Source organism: Heterocephalus glaber, unplaced genomic scaffold (genome assembly GCF_053883595.1).
Source record: "Heterocephalus glaber isolate CG9 unplaced genomic scaffold, H.glaber_assembly_v1.0 deba00001673, whole genome shotgun sequence".
NCBI classification, from domain to species: domain Eukaryota; kingdom Metazoa; phylum Chordata; class Mammalia; order Rodentia; family Bathyergidae; genus Heterocephalus; species Heterocephalus glaber.
In genome coordinates, this window is record NW_028258410.1 from 1,457,235 (window position 1) to 1,464,431 (window position 7,197).

The 7,197-nt window shown below is 36.6% G+C and overlaps 1 pseudogene; it reads right to left on the reverse strand.

Moving 5' to 3' along the window:
- Positions 1 to 540: 540 nt before the first annotated feature.
- Positions 541 to 6,431, reverse strand: LOC147822068 (olfactory receptor 4C3D-like; annotated as a pseudogene).
- Positions 6,432 to 7,197: the final 766 nt, after the last annotated feature.

Genomic DNA, 7,197 nt, shown 5'->3' on the forward strand with positions numbered 1-7,197 from the left:
CTTTTGCCGCAAATACAAGATAAAAGAATAAAATCAACAATTCTTCACTCCTGTCAACTACCCACACACTCATCCAAGGGTTCCTAGTCTCTTTGTAGTTTGTCCTTACACTGGGAAAGCAAGAAGTTTAAAAGAGGAAGAAATCAGGATCCCTGGAAAAGCCAAGTTCAGCCATTAAAATGCACATGAAGCATTTTGTAAAGTAACAGTGAGACTCTAGAATAAAATGTATTTTAGCATCTTGAAGCTGAAGTGCTATAGTTCTTTCCATTTCATAGCCTGAATCTATGCCATGAACACTGAAGCCCTGGCAATGCACGTGGCAAAGGTACTAGCTGTCACAAACACCTGGTCAGCATTAAGTCCTCAATAATCACAGTTTCTGGGAATTGTGCTGTTTCTTTTTTTTTTTTCTTTTTATCAACAACATGTGACGTGCTAATTCTCTTGCACTACCACAAATGTAGTCCTCCCTCTTTACGTACACCATCATTTTCTGGGCTTTGAGAATGAGCTAAGTTATTCTCTTCAACAAACTCCTCAGGCACTATTCACCTCTGCGTTTCTCACTGTGTAAATGATGGGATTTAACAAGGGACTGAGGATTGCAAAGAACACAGTCACCAACTTGTCCATGGGGTAGGTAGCCATAGGATGCATGTAAGTGAAGATGCAAGGTACAAAAAAGAGGACAACGATGGTGAAGTGGGAGCCACAGTTGGAGAGGACTTTGCACTGCCCTTCAGAGCCATGGGACTTCAGGGAGCTGAGGATGACTGGTAGGAGACAAGCAGCATGGACGGGATGAGCAAGCACATGGCTCCACTATTGGCTGCCACCACCATTCCCAGCCGGTAGGTGTCCCCGCAGGCCAGTTTCAACAAGGGAAAGAGGTCACAAATGAAGTGGTCAATGACATTGGGACCACAAAAGGGCAGGTGGATCATGAAAAGAATCTGCCCAGTGGTATGCAGGATCCCAGCAATCCAGGACACCACCAGCAAGAGGCGACAGAGTCCCTGCCGCATGATGGTCATGTAGTGCAGGGGCCTGCAGATGGCCACATAGCAGTCATAGACCATGACAGTAAGGAGGATGATCTCCTAACCGCCCAGGAAGTGCTCCACAAAGAGCTGGGTCAGACAGATGCCCAAGGACATGGTCCTCCTCTGGTAGAACAGGTTGATAAGCATTTTAGGGGTGGTGTAGGAGGCATCTGTGAGGGACAGGTAAGAGAGGAAGAAGTGCATGGGAGCAGACAGGCAGGGGCGAGGGAGATGGTGACAATGACAAGCAAACTGGCCAGCACAGTAAGTAAGAAGATGAACAAAAGGACAAGGAAGAGAATTTTCTGCAGGTGTGGATTCCGTGTGAATCCCAAGAAAATAAATTCAGTAATATGACTGGGGGCATGGGGTGAGCCCCTCGGGAAGTAACACCTTCTCAGGTCCTGGATTACCTACCCAAGACAGAGCTACAAAGTGAATCGCACATGGGTCACAGCCTGAATTTCAGAGCACAGAGACAGGGGTCATTGTAACTGTGGAGCAGGACTTGGGCACCCTCACCCTGGTGCTGCTTCATTGTTATTACCCACTTCCCCCATGACTCTGCCTTGTCAGATACCCAATGTTCTTTCACCTACAAAACACTCATAAAGCATCAGTTACTGGACAATTTAACAAGAAGACACAGGGGCATGTTCATGAGCTCTGGATTCTCCATGTCCAACACCATGTGACTTTGTTATGTCATTCCATGGACCTGTGGGTCTGATCCCTCCTTACCAATTATAACTGTAAGCTATACTGTGGAAATTGCAAAGTGCAGCATATAAGTAGAGCTTATTCCCTCTTCCAGAATTGACATTTAAACCTACGATTTAAAATTTTAAACAAAAGGATGGTCAAGACCTATCTTGCAAGGCACTCTAAGCAGGCAGGTGAGGAAAATGTTTAAACTACTGGGGACACAGCTTCCCTGGCATCTGCCATACACAGATCATATTCATGGCTGTTTCCTCAGTGTGCCTATCATAGTGTCTGGCATAATGTCTTCAGCATGTGGCACCTACCTGAAGATAAATAAATGACAAATTCCCACACTCCCTAAATCTCCATGATTACACACTTTCTCATCTTCTCACTCTATCTACAATAGATACCTACTTTATGAGAAATGTAAATAAATTCTTAAAAGGAAAGGTACATTTCAGTTGAATAGTTTGGGCATATTTTATAGGTTGAGTATCAAAATATGTTATTAGGCAATTTGACTTTCAGGATCATTACACTGGTAGTTAATATTGTTTATTCTTCAAAATTACATTCCACGAACAAGTTAACACAATCTCATTCAGTAAATTTACAGTTTCAATACTGGTCTAAAAAATTATCTAATATTGGCTTTTCAATCCTTGGAGACTGGCTAAGTAAAAGAAACCTTCATTTTCAAAGTTATGAAAATAGAAACATAATGTGGAGTACAAAAAGGGAGCCTTTGATAAGGTAAAGTAGATACAACTTACATATATATAGAGAGAGACAGAATAATTACAAGTACTTATTAGAAGTTCACTCATTCAACAAATATTTATTGGACACTTACTATGTGTAGCAATGTATGTTGCTTTACATAATTATAAAAGTGGCTGTGTTAAATGCCTTAATAATCCCTCATCTAATATTTTATTATCACACAGCAGCAATTCATCAATCCACAAGATGAATGATCCACCTTATTTCTCTATGTTTCTGCTACATACAGCCTCCTGTCTCCTCCCATTCTCCTATAGCATTCATCACTCTAGGGTAAAGAATATCACTTTATTAATAGAAGGGGAGGAAGTGATCTTAACATGGGGACATAAATATTACAAAGAAATGAAAAGAGAACACATAAGTGCAAAAAACAATGGTTAAAAATGTTTCCTTTTTTTCAGAGTTAAATGGACACAGAGTTTTATTTTTTACCCAAGATGAAAATCTTATATATATGTGAAAAGAAAAGTACAACAGCTTCATTATATTCCCTCATTCTGGGGACAACTCCTACCCAGATGTGAAAAGACCACAGTATACATAGAATAAGAATATGACAACACAAGTGATTCAGGAATAACTTCAAAGAAATAAAACTCATTTTCTTTTCTTTGACTTCACAATACTCTTCCTAGAAATAAACTCTAAAGGAAAATATTTTCTAAAATAAAAAGTATTATGTAAAAATATGTTCAATGCAATTATTTAAGGACTGAGAACAATTAAAAACTGTATGCAAGGTCCAAAATTAGGAAGTAAAATATATAATAAAATAGAAAATGGTATGTAATAATATACATGGAAATGTAGCAGAGATGTATTTAAAATTTGTAATATCATAGAAAATTCTTTTGTTGTAATATTAAATCAGAAAATTTGAGAATGCAAATTTTAATATTTTGTATGATTCTAATTTAAATATATATCACTTCTAAATTTAGGGAATTCTAATTGATTCTGCCATTCTCAGGGCTCAACATGGTGAAGAAAGACTGGAGCTTAGGTGAACGGCAATGAGGGGTGATGATATGATTTTTAAGGTCCATTTAACCCTGAGATTCAATCACTGTGATTTCCTTTTAAAATAAGTCACCTATTAAATAGTCTGACATAGCTCCATGGCCTGGTCTCCGGGCAGCTATTAATTCATCAATAAATAAATGAAAGCTATAAGATTAAGTCAAGTAGCTCAGCTCTGGTCAGCTTTGGTGATTTTTAAATGGCACCATTGGAGGATGCCTTTCTCTGGAGCCTTACCACTGCCACATAAACTTGCTTGTAGGCAAATTCTGAACTTTCCTAGCTGTGGCTAATTAGACCTCAGGGATATTTTACAAGCAGACATTGCCAACAGCCCAATTACTTCAACTCACTCAACTGAATGTGAGATAGGAACTTTTAGGCCATTCATCTTTAGTTGTTAACTTTTTCCTTAAATTCACACAAAGACCAATCACTGTGTAAAAAGAAAACAAAATAGTTCTCTGCTAATGAATTTGGATATTTAATAACAAATGAACTTAGTTCATTAGTGGAGTTAGGATATTTAGCATTGTATAAATTAAACATTTAGGTGAGCAACTATCTTACTTCTTCAATTTTTATTATACTATGCTTCCTTATCAACCCCTCCTGCACTCTTATAACACTTTTTAAATATCTTTTTTGAGGGCATACATTAAGTGCTAGTTATGACACATATAACAGCAGCACTTCATAGAAGTAGTTTACAGTATTTCTTCAAGCAGTCTTTCTCATAACAAATTTTGAAACTAGATTAACAGCATGATGTTGAAAATAGTTACATTCCTGAACTGTCTTCACAACTGTAAGATACATTTTCCAGGCATTCAAATGTAATCTAATACTATACCTATGAAATGGAAAAACAGGCATCAATTTACCTCTTTATACCGTGGAAAACCAAGTCAGGGAGTCAGAACATCATCAACCAATGTAAATAAAAGCCAAGCCTCCTGAATCCTGGGCCAGAGTCTTCATTCTTAGATTATTGTGTGAGAACTAATGTGTAAGGACACTTTTATGCTGTAACCAACTGTAAGGTGCATTGGAGTTGTCTACAGAAAGAAACCAATTTTTGAAACATACCAATATTTGAAATTATTTTTAAAAACAAACTAAATTCAAATAAATTTAGGAATATTTGTAAATATAACACATTCATTCATTATTGTTTGAATATATATTCTAAATTAAAAGACAGAAAGAGAGAGAGAGAAAATTGGGCTTAACTCTGAGTTGGTCTTGGAGAATTTGGTCATTCTGAGCAGCATGCAAACAGTTTAACAAAACTGGGAACATGATATAAATTTGATTTGTCTAGACATTTGAACAGTGTTGTTCTATGATAACATTTGTCTTTTGTCTTAGTTACTTTTCTCATTGGTGAAACAAAATACCCAACACCCAAAGTTAAAAGAGAAGAGGTTTATTTCAGCTCATAGTTTATAGAGGTTCTAGTCCATAGTCTTCTAGATCCAAGGCAGGGTAGGTAGCATGGTAGAGGAGCAACACAGAGGAGAAATAGTTCATGGCAGGCAGGCAGAAGGCAGCAAGCAGGAGCAGCAGCAGAAGGAGGAACCCTGGCTTCCTTCTATCCCTTTAAATTCCATCCAGGCTATAAATCTATTGATTCATGTCACCCATACCCAAGGTGAGGGTTCCATTATCCACATCCTTAATCCCAGATTCATGCCTGTAATCCACATTCACATACCTAATTCAGCCACCTCCAAAACCCCCACCTGTAAGCATGAGGATTTGGGGGGACATATAGATTCAACCATAACTCCTTTCAACTCTGGAATGGCAGCAGAGAGTCCAATTGGAAAATGAACATGTGCTTTAAAATGTAACATACCCAAACCAATAAAAAATTAAATTCACACATAATGGCATATAACCTGTTCATCCATCCTCTACTAAAATAACTTGAATGATAAGTATAGATTGTTTTTAATCCCCACACCTGTCTAATTGTGCTCCCCATAACGTAGAGTAACATAACTTGGAGAAAGGACAGAGTCCATAAATTTAAGTCCAAAACTGTGATAGTTGTCCATGGAGGAAAGTTTTCAAAAGAAGAATTTTTGGAGCTATAAGGGAAAAACCTATTTTCAGAATACCAGAAGAAGAAGTGAGTGAAAAACCACAATAAATACAGAAACACATATTTCAAAGAGAAAGGATAAATGAGAATGAAAGAAGGAAAAATTAAATATGGATCAGATCACAGTTGGCAAGAAATCAGTGGAAATATTAGTATCATATTTGAGAGGTCTATGGCCTTTAAAAAATCAAAAAAATAATGGGTACTTGCCAGTGTTTTTATGGACAGTGTCATGCCCTTTAGTCAGCAGAAGAACATTTCTCAAGGCAAGAAAACACTCAAACGCAGAGCTCCTACTGTCTTAGTCCAATCCAAAAATCTCTTCATGCCAGGAAGACATCTTCTAAGTTCAAAAAATGAAAAACTTTAGAGATGCGTTTGATTGCTAACTTACTACAGATAATCTCTCAAAACTCTTCCAATTTTACCTTTTCTAAATGAAAAGGAAATGTAACAATATTTGAGGTAATATATTTTGCAAATGGGAAGGGGAAAAAGAGATAGAAGAGGGGAAGAGAGGAGAAAAAAATGTGAAAAGAATTAAAATGCATTATGTGCATGTACCAACTTGCCATGTTGAATGTAATCATTAAGTACCGAGAACATGTACTAAAAAAAATGAAAGTACAGAAACAATCACAAAACTTGTACACCTTCTAAGTGAACAATGTAAACTGCTCATAGAAACAAGATGAGCTATTTAGCATCCTGCAATAAAACCCTACTCTCCTGATCCGGAAGCTGATATTCGTTTGGTCCATTGTGATTCTGCAGTTACAATATATCTGCTAAATATTGTGGCATCACAGGGTGCAGTGACCTCTTCAATAAAACATATGGTAGTTGTGAGGTGAGAGGTTGAATGTTTCTGTCAGGAGACATCTATGTATGTTATACTATATTTACATTGTGGAAATACATTACATCTTCTTAAAGATACTAAAGTTATTCACAACAAAGTTTTGTAATTAAGGTAAGTTGTTTAGTTGAGAAATAATTTTTCAAATATGGAGTGACTATTTCTATCTTCTATCTACCATATAAACTATCTCTTAAAGCTGTTTTCTTTTTTCTTTTTCTCTTCTTTTTCTTTTTAATTTTTCTTAATACATGTTTATAGTACAGGATGACTATGTTTACTGTAGGAAAGTGATACATTTATATAACATACCTCAATTCTTTTTTTCCCCTTCCCCTCCACTTCCTTTTTTGCCAGCATCAGATTCATTTATTTATCTTATAAATCCTTTAAAGGTAATTATCATAGGTAAAAATGAACAACCAGACTAATAGGCCAAAATAACATATAAAACACGTAAAACATTTGTACTAAACCAAGGGACACTTTTAGATACCTTGTCCATGATGAATTACAGTAATGATTTTTGCTCTTTTTTCCTATTATCTCTTTCACTTTTGCACTTAATTTATATACACACACACACACACACACACACATATATATGTTGAGTTCCTCAATAAGAGAGACCATGCAATATTTAAGCTGGTGTGTCTGATTTATTTCAC